This window comes from Chlorocebus sabaeus, chromosome 20 (genome assembly GCF_047675955.1).
Source record: "Chlorocebus sabaeus isolate Y175 chromosome 20, mChlSab1.0.hap1, whole genome shotgun sequence".
In the NCBI taxonomy this organism is placed as follows: domain Eukaryota; kingdom Metazoa; phylum Chordata; class Mammalia; order Primates; family Cercopithecidae; genus Chlorocebus; species Chlorocebus sabaeus.
This window is the reverse complement of record NC_132923.1, coordinates 66,350,274-66,364,093: the sequence shown is the minus strand read 5'-3', so window position 1 is coordinate 66,364,093 and position 13,820 is coordinate 66,350,274. Positions and strand designations below refer to the sequence as shown.

General features: G+C 39.7%; 1 pseudogene; it reads left to right on the top strand.

Annotated features, from left to right (window-relative positions):
* Positions 1-8,598: 8,598 nt before the first annotated feature.
* On the top strand, positions 8,599-9,811 carry LOC103224622 (cysteine and histidine-rich domain-containing protein 1-like; annotated as a pseudogene).
* The last annotated feature ends 4,009 nt before the right edge of the window (positions 9,812-13,820 follow it).

The following is a 13,820-nucleotide window of genomic DNA, read 5'->3' as shown; positions in this document are numbered from 1 at the left end:
TAAAGTATGTTTTATCAGAGACTAGGATTGCAACCCCTGCTTTTTTTTGTTTTCCATTTGCTTGGTAGATCAGCCTCCATCCCTTTATTTTGAGCGTATGTGTGTCTCTTCACGTAAGATGGGTCTTCTGAATACAGCACAATGATGGGTTTTGTCTTTTTATCCAATTTGCCAGTCTGTGTCTTTTAATTGGAGCATTTAGTCCATTTACATTTAAGGTTAATATTGTTAAGTGTGAATTTGATCTTGTCATTATGATGTTAGCTGGTTATTTTGCTCATTAGTTGATGCAGTTTCTTCCTAGTATCGATGGTCTTTACAATTTGGCATGTTTTTACAGTGGCTGGTACCAGTTGTTCCTTTCCATGTTTAGTGCTTCCTTCAGGAGCTCTTGTAAGGCAAGCCTGGTGGTGGCAAAATCTCTCAGCATTTGCTTGTCTGTAAAGGATTTTATTTCTCCTTCACTTATGAAGCTTAGATTGGCTGGATATGAAATTCTGGGTTGAAAATTCTTTTCTTTAAGAATGTTGAATATTGGCTACAACTCTCTTCTGGCTTGTAGAGTTTCTGCCAAGAGATCTGCTGTTAATCTGATGGGCTTCTGTTTTTGGGTAACCTGACCTTTCTCTCTGGCTGCCCTTAACATTTTTTCCTTCATTTCAACTTTGGTGAATCTGACAATTATGTGTCTTGGAGTTGCTCTTCTCAAGGAGTATCGTTGTGGCATTCTCTGTATCTCCTGAATTTGAATATTGGCCTGCCTCGCTAGTTGGGGAAGTTCTCCTGGATAATATCATGAAGAGTGTTTTCCAGCTTGGTTCCATTCTCCCTGTCACTTTCAGGTATTCCAATCAAACGTAGATTTGGTCTTTTCACATAATCCCATATTTCTTGGGGATTTGTTCATTTCTTTTTACTCTTTTTTCTCTAAACTTCTCTTCTCTCTTCATTTCATTCATTTGATCTTCAATCACTGATACCCTTTCTTCCACTTGATCAAATCAGATACTGAAGCTTGTGCATGCATCACGTAGTTCTCGTGCAATGCTTTTCAGCTCCATCAGGTCATTTAAGGTCTTCTCTATGCTGTTTATTCTAGTTAGCCATTTGTCTAATCTTTTTTCAAAGTTTTTAGCTTCTTCGTGATGGGTTTGAACATCCTCCTTTAGCTCAGAGACGTTTGTTATTACCGATTGTCTGAAGCCGCCTTCTCTCAACTTGTCAAAGTCATTCTCCACCCAGCTTTCTTCCGTTGTTGGTGAGGAGCTGCGTTCCTTTGGAGGAGAAGAGATGCTCTGATTTTTAGAATTTTTAGCTTTTCTTCTCTGGTTTCTTTCCACCTTTGTGGTTTTATCTATCTTTGGTCTTTGATGATGGGGATGTACAGATGGGGTTTTGGTGTGGATGTCCTTTCTGTTTGTTAGTTTTCCTTCTAACAGTCAGGACCCTCAGCTGCAGGTCTGTTGGAGTTTGCTGGAGGTCCACTCCAGACCCTGTTTGCCTGGGTATCACCAGTGGAGGCTGCAGAGCAGCAAATATTGCAGGGAGAACCACTACACTCTTCAAAGCTGTGAGACAGGGACATTTAAGTCTGCAGAAGTTTCTGTTGCCTTTCGTTCAGCTATGCCCTGCCCCCAGAGGTGGAGTCTACAGAGGCAGGCAGACCTCCTTGAGCTGTGGTGGGCTCCAACCAGTTTGAGATTCCTGGCCGCTTTGTTTACCTACTCAAGCCTCAGCAATTGCGGATGCCCCTCCCCCAGCCTCACTGCCACCTTGCAGTTCGATCTCAGACTGTTGTGCTAGCAGTGAGCAAGGCTCCATGGGTGTGGGACCCTCCAAGCCAGGTGCGGGATATAATCTCCTGGTGTGCCATTGGCTAAGACTGTTGGAAAAGCACAGTATTAAGGTGGGAGTGTCCTGATTTTCCAGGTACTGTCTGTCATGGCTTCCCTTGGCTAGGAAAGGGAATTCCCTGATCTCTTGCACTTCCTGGGTGAGGTGATGCCCCTCCCTACTCTGTGGGCTGCACCCACTGTCTGACAAGCTCCAGTGAGATGAACCTGGTACCTCAGTTGGAAATGCATAAATCACCCGTCTTCTGCATCGCTCACTCTGGGAGCTGTAGACTGGAGTTGTTCCTATTCAGCCATCTTGGACCGCCCCAGAATATCTTTTTCATTCTTCATTTATGTAAAAATATTTATTGGCCAATCACAGTGGCTCACGCCTGTAATCTCAGTGGTTTGGGAGGCCAAGGCAGGAGAATTGCTTGAGGTCAGGAGTTTGTCACCAGCCTGGGCAATAAAGCCAGATCTCTGTCTCTACAAAAAATTAAAAAATTTGCTGAGTAAAGTGATGCACACTTGTAGTTCCAGCTACTAGGGAGGCTGAGGTGGGAAGATTGCTTGAGTCCAGGACTTCTGGCCTATGGTGAGCTATGATTGTGCCACTGCTCTCCAGGCAGGGTGACAGAACGAGACTAGGTCTGTATTAAAAATAATAATAATACTAAAAAAAAGTTTATTGAATTTCAGCTGTCTATCAGGTGCTTTCCTAAGCACTACAAAGTGCTTCCACTGATGCCCAGCAATATGGTATTTATTCTTTAAAAAAATTAGCAGACTATTAGAGAAAATTAGAATTTATGGTTATTCAACTGGTAATTTAATAATTTGATTTATCTGGGTGATTTCTAAATAAGCCTGATTTAATTCCAACAGTTACCAGGAAGTTAACAAAAGTATAATAATTTTCTTACTATATATACTGTGACACCAATTGCAGCATAGCTAAGAATTTTCCTATGTTCGCAGAAATATATTATAATTTGTAAGAGGACTATGTAGATTAAGTTTTGTTTTTGAGACAGCAGAGACAGAGGAGCCAACTGCTAGATAAAAAAAAAATGCCACAGGGAACACACACGATGACATTTTAATTTATTGCTATTATTCTTACATAATAAATTTTGGATTCTTTTGTTTATCTGCTTGATACACAAAAACTTATTCTTGGGAGATTGAGGATCTTTTCTACGAAATAAGAGGACAAAAATGGCAAATTGAAACTATCTACTTAGATAATTTTTCTTCCATTATACCATCCTCCCAAAGTATTTCTTTGTTAGTGTTTTCACTCTGTGATGATACTCTTCCCCCACCAGTTTTTCTTTCTTTCCTTTTTTTTTTTTAAAAGTAAACTATACTCCTGTGCTCTTGAAGAAAGAAAAGAGTAGACCAAACAGAATTGTTGCAAGATAAAGATCCTTATTTGGTCATAAAAATACCAAAATGATGAAATATGTATTAATTAAATATTTAAAAAAGAACACATGCTTTTCAGGTTCTTATGCTCAGGAATTTTAATGAGTTAAATTTCATTAACTATGTTGGTGGGGAATTAGGTGATTAAAATAGCACGGAGACTCAGGAACAGCGTGAAAGTGAAATGTATTGTTCATTTTTGCTCATTTAGAGTTACCACCTTGTTCCGAGTTCCTGGTCCTTGAAGAGCTGTTTAGGCTGATCTGAGTCTCATTTGTCATATGTATTTCAGCACTGCTTTTTAACCAATTGGTGTAAAAATTAAAGATTCATCTCAGAGGAAGTTAATTTTATGATATTCTGTCATTGATTGCCTTTAATGTTAGTTTCATAGAATGATAAATTTTATTACTTTTTAAAAATAAATACACAAAGTAGAAATAACCAAGGAATACAAAAATCTAAGAGGATACAAAGCAGCGAATATTTCATATGACTCTCCTTAATTCTTAATCTTTCTACCAGGACTTCAAAAATTCAGAACACAAAATACATTGCTCTGCACTTGAGGAAACCTAGATCTCAAAGGTGAGATTGCATTTTCCACCTCCTAAAACAAGATCTAACAACAAAAAATGAAAAAACTAGGTGGAGAATCTTCCTAAATGTTTTTTCTCTGAAAATAATAATCAAAGTTTAGTATTTGGTTTTGTTTCCTTTGATCTCCCCCTGAAGGATGTTGCTGAGGCTTGTATGTTGAGTCTGACCCACCTGAAGAGTCTTTGGGAGTGAAGGGAATGGTTAACTCTGGTAGACAAAGAAGAAAGTTGATATTAGCTTTAAACATTGGATGCCTCAAACATTATTTAGCTCTCAACCTGGCAGCTTGTCCTTTCTCCTAGTTGAGTAACAGTACCAATGCCTGCCTGTTTCTGCTGAAATCTTTCTTCATGGGGATTTCTTCTGTGTTTGTGATAGAAATTTGCATTGTGTTTAACCTGAGAAGTAATTCCCATAGGTTTAAACTATGATATATTTGATAAATAAATTTTAAGGCAGTAGAGTTTTCTATGCTAGTTAAATTGAAATGTTTCAGTTGTGTTTTTAGCTTATTTCTTTCTCTAACAAAATTTGACCATCTAATTTTTCCCATTGTTTGGATATCAAATACCCATAATGAAATATGGCAGGTGTATAAGAAGAGGGAGCTTAATTTATTATAAAGTGAGACTTTTTTCTTTTCACACATTTCTAGCAAGAAGCAACTTGGCCTGCTAAACACATACAGCAGGAGAAAAAAGGACTTCTCTGCTGGGCTTGAAAATATTACAATGGATATATCAGGACTGTAGGCCTGGCAATTTAGCCCTTACTGCAGAAAATTTTATTGACAGTGTTTACCAACAACTTGTTTTCAAGTGAATTATTATTTTTTTTCCATTTAAAGTTTTGCTTAATTTGTAATTTAAATGACATCAGAAATAAGAATAAAGGCCCGGCGCGGTGGCTCACACCTGTAATCCCAGCACTTCCGGAGGCCGAGGCCGGTGGGTCACTTGAGGTCAGGAGTTTGAGACCAGCCTGACTAACATAGTGAAACCCCTGTCTCTACTAAAAATACAAAAATTAGCCAGGCTTGGTGGCACATGCCTGTAATCCCAGCTACTTGAGAGGCTGAGGCAGGAGAATTGCTTGAACCCAGGAGGCAGAGGTTGCAGTGAGCCAAGAGCGGACCATTGCACTTCAGCCTGGGGAACAAGAAACTCCATCTCGAGGGGGGGAAAAAAAAAAAAAGCTCTTACAGCACTTTCCACAGCTTTGGGTACCCAGCATCTTGGTTATATTTCCAGATCCTGCACTGAGGGAGGGCGGAACAGAGATCACACTGGGGCTCGGGGTGGGGTGGGGAGAGTAGTGTTGAAATGGTCACTACACAAATAGGGAAGATAATGTGGGAATGTGGTGCAAAGACTCCCAGCACCTTTTCTAAAACTTGCACCAAAGGATTTATCTTCCCTTTCTTTAGAAAAAGTCCACATATTTTGTTTCCAACAACTAAAATCTGCTTCATGTAAAAACAGCTTCAAATGTCCACTTATACTGTTTCAGAAAAGCAAAGTAGAGTAACATCAGATTTTCCTTACGTTTCTACATTCTATGTATTCTTCTCCATTTTTTTTTTTAGTGTGGGTGGGGGAGTAGGGTGGAGGAGAGTGGGCCCACCAGCTCTCCTCTGTTAACTTAAGAAGAGTTCTTCTTCACATGTGTTTCAGCTCTTTGTATGTACTTTGACTTATGCCGTTGCTCATCTCTGAATTTTCTGAACTGACGTTTGTGACTAAAGGTCTGATAACTCTGTCCAGAAGGGAGTGATATCTACTAGTCCTTGCTAGGGGCCTGTGTAGAAGAAAATGCATCTTTTTGTCTATGGCTATTGAAGACCAGGAGTTGTTTTCATGATTACAGGCTGAATTTTTCAGTTAAAAATTAGTAGGCTATAGCCAAAGGAGACAGGATTTGTTAATTTTTTTTTCTTACAGAGACAGAGTTTTGGTCTATCACCCAGGGTGGAGTGCATTGGTGCAATTATAGCTTACTTGCAGCCTCAAACTACTGGGCTCAAGTGATCCTTCCCACTGAACCTTCCAAGTAGCTAGGACTACAGGTATGCATCACCATGCCCGTCTAATTTAATTTTTTTTTTTTTTTTAAGTACAGGTATCCCCTTTGTTTCCTGGGCTGGTCTCAAACTAGGTCAAGTGATCCTCATGACTCGGCCTCCCAAAGCGCTGGGATTACAGGTGTGAGCCACTGGGCCCTGCCAGGATTTGTTAATTTTTTAATTTCTCAACTAGTGTTGGCAAGCTTGGAGTGGAAAGTATAAACTTTCAATTTTGTATTATAAAGTCTTGTTTCTATCAGTAGCACTCTCATGTCTTGGTTTCACTATTTACTTTGTCTCAGAAGCCCTAGATTGGGGCAGCCTGTTTCTTGACTGACACGCATGATGTCAAAGGATACGACACCAGTCTGTCAGCAGAGCTCTAGCAGCTGCCTCGACACCATGACCGTGTCTGTAGAGAACGCTCCAGCCTTGCCTGCTCATACACATTAGTAACGTGATAGTCTTTTCCATCTGTACAGAAGAGCTAGAATATTCCACCAAAATTGTGAAACATGAATCTAGCAAAAACAAACAAGAAAGAAGACAAAACACAAACCATAAACCTTGTGTGGTCTGGAAAAGGGAGAGGGGTTGGTGAGGTAGAGATAGAGCTGAACATGTGTGAAGTTTCTGAGGAGGAGCCCTGTGTGCTCTCTGAAGGAGGGGGATAGAATCCCAGGAAGTATGAGCATCTGTCCTGTAATCAATTTCTGCCTGAAGCCACACAAAGAGGTGTTTCATGATATCATGAGGATCCGATGCCACTAACAAAGAAGGACCATAAAACACAGTGTCAAAGGGTAAATGGTCTGTTGTAATTTTGATTGCCCTGAGGGGCGGCATGGAAGAGCTGCCAGTTTTTCCCATGTCCTTGAGAAGGGCACAGTTTTAGGAGAGAGAGAGAGAGACAGTCTTGGTAGACCTGTGAAAGTCTCATATTCTTGATGAGAGACACATAGAGGAAAAAGGTGTGGACCATAAGACCAGAGATGTGTGGGAAGGGAAGGAACTCAGTGAATGCTTGTGTGTACTGTCTTCTGAGCACCGAGTGCGATCATAATCTCACTAGATGGCAGCAGAGTGTAGGGTCCAGAATATGAAGGGACAATCAGTTATCTCCCCTTTACCCCCAACTCCATATTTCTCACCACTACTCTTTGCCATGACCCTTCTTCAGGAGCTTCTCTGCCATCTCTGGGAGAAAGGCAGAACATGACAAACTAAATTGCTGCGTTTAACCTGGAATGAATGAGTTTACTCTTAAAGCAGTACAATTGTGTTTTCTGCTTTTGAATGTATCCTGCGGCACCACCAACTCCTAGAATTGTGTAACGTCTAATTCCTTAATAAATTCCCCATTTTATGTCACTTATGGAGGTTCTGATTCTCTAATTGAACCCTGATGGTTCTAGAAGTTGAGGTTTGTAATGGTTCTATGAGAACAAAATCTTAAGGATGGTTATTGTGAATTGGTTCTGGATTATCTGGAATTGGTTCTTGGATGAGATTAAATTGATAGGCAGTAATAACTGTGTTTGCATTGGCAAGAAGGACACTTGTTTATAGCATGTAATGGCAAAGCAGTTACTTATCATCTGCAGACACCTGTAATCCAATGCCCATATAAGGCAAAACTTTCATTTTGAGCAGTCATAGACAGCTTCAGGTCCTTTCCCTTTAGGTGGGGAATGTAAAATCCTGAGCTTACAATTTTTTTTCCTGAAGTTCTCCAGCTCATCTGGAAGCAGTTAAGTCATTCCTTTATACTCGGTATGTTAGGGTGAGTAACCACCCTTGTTTGTCTAGGACTGAGGGGGTTCTTCAGATGCTAAAACTGAGTAAGTCCTAGGTAAACTGGGACGAGTTGGTCACCTAACTTATATTCACTGAATTGTTTTATGACAGCATTGACTTGATTAGAGAAATCAGAGTCTTCGAGGACTTGGCAGAATCAGGGACGATGATTCATACCATGTCCCCTCTTAATTTGTATCCTCAGCCTGTTGAGAAGACAGCCAGAGCTTGGAGAATAACATTGGATCACTGTAAACTTAACCTGTTGGTGACTCCAATTACAGCTACTTTTCTGGAGGAGATTTTGTTATTGGAGAAAACACCTTCTCTGGCACTTGGTATGCATTTATTGACCTAGTGAATATTTTTCTTTATGCTTGTTAATAAAGCCCATCAAAACCAATTTGCTTTCAGTTAGCACCTTCACTATCCTACGCCAACTATATCCGCTCTCTAGCCTTTTATCATCATTAGATCAATAAACTGTTTCCGTAAAGGACAAGATAATAGAATTTTAGACTCTGCAGGCCTCATAAACTTTACCTCATTTTCCTCCTCCGCCTTTATGTCCTCCTCCTTTTCCTTCTTCTTCTGAATGCTTTAAAAGTGTGAAAACTGGCCGGGCATGGTGACTCATGCCTGTAATCCCAGCACTTTGGGAGGCTGAGGCAGGCAGAACACCTGAGGTCAGGAGTTCAAGACCAGCCTGGCCAACATGGTGAAACCTCGTCTCTATTTAAAAAAAAAAAAATTGTGTAGTCTGGAAACTGGCAGTCTCCTCAGTCGTCAGACTAGTGCTAGCAACATGGGAGTGGCTAACACATCCTCTTGCCATTCCCAGTGTTTGGGCCTTGCCTGTGATGGTGGGAAAAGAAAATGGCCTTGCTGTGCTACAACTGGGGCTGCGGTCAGTGCTTCGATCCTGAGACCAATTCCGATGATGCTTGCACATACCACCCAGGTGTCCCAGTCTTTCACGACGCATTAAAGGGTTGGTCTTGCTGTAAGAGAAGAACAATGGATTTTTCTGATTTTTAAGCATTGTAGGCTATACAAAAGGTAGACATAATAGTGAGAAGCCACCTGAGCCAGTCAAACCTGAAGTCAGGACTACTGAGAAGAAGGAACTATCTGAATTGAAACCCAAATTTCAGAACACATCATTCAAGCTCCTAAGTTAGTAGAAGCAATAAAAACGCCAAGCCCAGATGAACCAATGACAAATTTGGGATTAAAAATATCTGCCTTTGTAAAACAAGCACTTGACAAACTGTCATAAGGGAATGACGAAGATAAGAAAGAAGAAGACAATGATGAAATTAAGGTTGGGACCTCATGTAAGAATGGAGGGTGTTCAAAGACATATCGGTGTCTAGAAAGTCTAGAAGAAGTCTGTGTATATCATTCTGGAGTACCTATTTCCCATGAGAGGATGAAATACCTAAGCTGTTGTAGAAGAAAAACTTCTGATTTTAATACATTCTTAGCCCAAGAGGGCTGTACAACAGGGAAACATATGTGGACTAAAAAGGATGTTGGGACAAAAGTTGTTTCATGTAGACATAACTGGCATCAGACTGGAGGTGAAGTTACCATTTCAGTATATGCTAAAGATTCACTTCCAGAAGTTAGTCGAGTAGAAGCCCATAGCACATTGTTAAATGTGCACATTGTATTTGAAGGAGAGAAGGAATTTGATCAAAATGTGAAAATATGGGGTGTGACTGATATAAAGTGAAGTTATGTAACTACGACTGCAACAAAGATTGAGATCACTATGAGAAAAGCTGAACCGATGCAGTGGGCAAGCCTTGAACTGTCGTCAGTGAAAAAGCAGGAAAAGCAAAAAGATGACCCAGCAGATTGAGTGGGAGGTGGGAGGAAGGCTATTACGTATTTCAGAATTCTTAATACTGTGTGAAGTGGTGACTTGCTGCTGAAATCTTTTGTTTTGCTGTGGTGTTACGGAATCTGGCATTTCAGGGTTAACATTAGGTTCTTAAAAGCCAAAGTCAGTTTGTCTTTTTGTGCCTCTCATCTTTCTTTTGTGTTTTGTAAGATTGATTGTTCATTTCTCCTTACTGGTAGGAACCATAGTTGTGTCCTGTACTTGAAGAGGCTGGAACATAGCCCATAACCATAATTGCAGTATTTCTTTACATATTTCTGTTAAGAAGATAAATACTAAGGAACATGTTTTTACATCTTTCTATTATTCCGTAATCAGTAAAGCAAGATGAAATGTCAAATTTTAATCAGGTTTTTATGGATTTGTGTTCTTATAGTACTCGAAAATATTTAAGGAAGAGATGAAGCTCTGCCGTTTTTTTCTACGTGGGATGATTACTTTTTTAAGGAGAATTAATCCTGAGGTAGTGTAGTAACTAAAGGGGAATATATGAATTGTTTAACAAATTAGAATTTGTTTACACCTACTTGAATTTTAAAATTACATCAAAACTTACATTACTTGCCAAGCAGTGTGATGTAAGAGTAGAGGAAACATAAATAAGAATACAGAGGTATCAATTTGGTTAAAATTCACCATTTTATAAGACTAAGCGATAATCTTAAAAACCTCTTTCCTGAATATTTAAATGTGTTTGTATGGTGTTATGACTAAATTGTTACTGATTTAGAGACTAAACCCTCTTAAAACCATTAATTAGTTAAATATAAACAAATTATATGTATCTTGCTTCCCTGATGGAAAACTGTATAAAATTGTAGACTTAAAAGGTTTGTGGAAATACATTAGGATATTGGAAAACTAAATATATGGACCTGCTTTATGACTATCTACTACATGTCAAATAAAATAGCTTAATTCTTTTGAAAAAAAGTGTAAAAACCATTCTTAGCTCCCAGATTGTACAGGAACAGGTTACAGGCCAGATTTGGCCCATGGGTCATAGTCTGTCAATCCATCTAACCCACAAGTCAGTGAAGTAGCTAATATAACATCCAATTTACTGACAACTGGGATCTCAGAAGGATCAGCTTGCCTGAGGTTTCACAGAGAGCCTGAGGTTACACAAATGTATTATCTTGGATTTTAAAATGTTCCCATAAGGTTCCAAACCATTTACTCTTTCCATTGTTCTAATTCCTACCCAGACTTTCTCTTTCATGCTGATGGCTTTATTTTATTTTCACGGAGTGATCCTAGGAAACAATACAACTTGTTGACTGATTACTATTAGAGAGAGAATGTCTCACCATCGATTTCAGTAGAACTGAAATCATTGTATTTGACTGATATTTTCCACGTTTTTCTTAATTAATTGAACAGCTATTTATTGAAGATCTATCATGTCTTAGCACTGTGGTAGGATTTGGAGCTATGACTGTGTATAAGACAGACTTGTTCCCCCTGGTAATAGAGATTACTATCCTGCAGGGAAAATAGAGTTTAAGCCAATAATGGAACAATGAAAGACATTACAGTTGTGATAAATGCTGCAAAGAAGAAGTCAGGTTGCTGTGCCTTACTAGTAATATTGCTATCTAATCAGTCAACTTATACAGTAAGGGGAGGGTGGATGGGGAATGCAGTCCATGAACTTGAGAAGAGGGGTTGGATTCAGGGAGAAAAAGTTTTAGCATTTGATTTACTGAATTACCTTACCACTATCTATTCCATCCAGAAGCACTCAGCTGTTTTAATTAGATGCCCAGTGTTGAAAAGGGTAATTTAATATGATGGTTGGACATTTTGCTCAGTGATTCTCTGACATTGGTGTAAGAGTTTATTAAAGGGCATGGCTTATTAAATATGCTAATTTCCATACCTCTTCCCAGAGATTCTGATTAAGGATAGGGCCCAGGATAGAATATGCTTCTGAAGTAGATAGTCCTTGATTTACACTTTTGATAAATAACTCCTCAAAATAGAAGGCAAAGGTATAATACCGGTCTTTGTTCCTTAGTCCCTCAAATAGGAATGCAATAGCTACCTCTTAGGACCATATTATTATTATTTTTAAATTTTTGAGACAGGGTCTTGCTCTGTTGCCCAGGCTGGAGTGCAGTGGCATGATCACAGCTCACTGCAACCTTGATCTCCTACCTCAAGTGATTCTCCCACCTCAGCCTTCTGGGTAGCTGGGACTACAGGTGTATGCCATTATGCCTGGCAACTTTGTTTACTTTTCATAGAGATGGGGTCTCACTATATTGCCCAGGCTGGTTTTGAACTCCTGGGCTTAAGTAATCCTCCTGCCTTGGCCTCTCAAAGTGCTGGGATTACAGGTGTGAGCCACCAGATCTGGCAGGACCATATTCTTAAGGGAGCCAGGTCCATGTCAGACATTGACCAGACCAGCATCTTTGTCTTCATAGTCTTTTTTTGGGGGGGGCGGGAGATGGAGTCTTGCTCTGTCGCCCAAGCTGGAGTGCATCTCAGCTCACTGCAACCTCTGCCTCCTGGGTTCAAGTGATTCTCCTGCCTCAGCCTCCCGAGTAGCTGGGACTACAGGTGTGTGCCACCACTCCTGGCTAATTTTTTGTATTTTCAGTACAGATGGAGTTTCACTGTGTTAGACAGGATGGTCTCTATCTCCTGACCTTGTGATCCATCTGCCCTGTCCTCCCAAAGTGGTGGGATTACAGGCGTAAGCCCCTGCGCCCGGCTGGTCTTCATAGTCTTATTTGCCTTGTGCTGTTATACACCATACTCCTCCTCCCTATTCTGATCTTTTGAGGTATGCTTGGGTTTTCATGTATTTTCTTATCTTGATTTATGTTGCTTTTTTACTTTCCAGTTTTGACTTTTGTTGAATGCTAGCTTCACTAGAAATGTTACCAAAGCAATGATAAGACAAAGCTGAATTTATTCTTACCATGGTAAGAAGAGCACTGTATTGGTGGTGTCTTGGTATCACAAAGGAAATGGGCCAAAGTCAGGTTATAGTTATGAGCGATTTAAAGTCTAGGTTAAGACTGGGCTTTTAAGATGGGGACTTGCTTAGAATTCGGTAAGGACGTGGTAAAACAGTTTAACACTGGTAGATTTTGAGATGAGGGGTTTAGACAGTCTGGAGATGTAAACTCTTGTTTATGCTTTTTATTGAAGAGTTGCTGTGTCTTTCATGAAATTCCTGGAATTAACAAAAAAGTTATTTTCAACTTCTGACTTTCTGAGCAAGAGTTTCCTGGAAGAGTAGAGTTATATCGATGACAACAGTGGAACAATGAAGTCATGTAAATAAATGTAGACAGTAAGTTGTGCGAGTGAACATGATTTTGGCTCTCACTTTTTTGAATAAAAATGATCTGAGTCATCCATATTTTCCATTAATTTCTGTATTGGTTTGATTTTACTGGTATAATTTAAAGCATATTTTTCCCCCAGCAAAATCTCAGGTTTGTACTATTTCTTAGATTGCTTCATGGTTGAGAATGTTCATTGCCCTTTCCCTCTCTCTCTTTCCTTCCTTCCTTCCTCTCTTTCTTTCTTTCTTCCTTCCTCTCTTTCTTTCTTTCTTCCTTCCTCTCTTTCTTTCTTTCTCTCTCTCTCTTTCTTTCTTTCTTTTCTTTCTTTCTTTCTTTCTTTCTTTCTTTCTTTCTTTCTTTCTTTCTTTCTTTCTTTCTTTCTTTCTTTCTTTCTTTCTTTTCTTTCTTTCTTTCTCTTTCTTTCTTTCCTTCCTTCCTTCTTTCTCTTTCTTCTTTCTGTCTCCTTCCTTCCTCTCTTTCTTTCTTTCTCTCTCTTTCCCTCCCTCCCTCCCTTCCTTCCTTCCTTCCTTCCTTCCTTCCTTCCTTCCTTCCTTCCTTCCTTCCTTCCTTCCTTCCTTCCTTCCCTCCCTCCCTCCTTCCTTTCTTTCTTTCTTTCTTTCTTTCTTTCTTTCTTTCTCTTTCTTTCTTTCTTTCTTTCTTCCTTTCTTTCTTTCTTTCTTTCTTTATCTCTCTCTCTCTTTCTTTCTTTCTTTTTTCTCTCTCTCTCTCCCTTCCTTCCTTCCTCTCTCTCTCTTTTCTTTCTCTCCTCCCTCCCTCCCTCCTTTCCTCCTTTCCTCCTTTCTTTCCTTCCTTCCTTCCTTCCTTCCTTCCTTCCTTCCTTCCTTCCTTCCTTCCTTCCTTCCTTCCTTCCTTCCTTCCTTCCT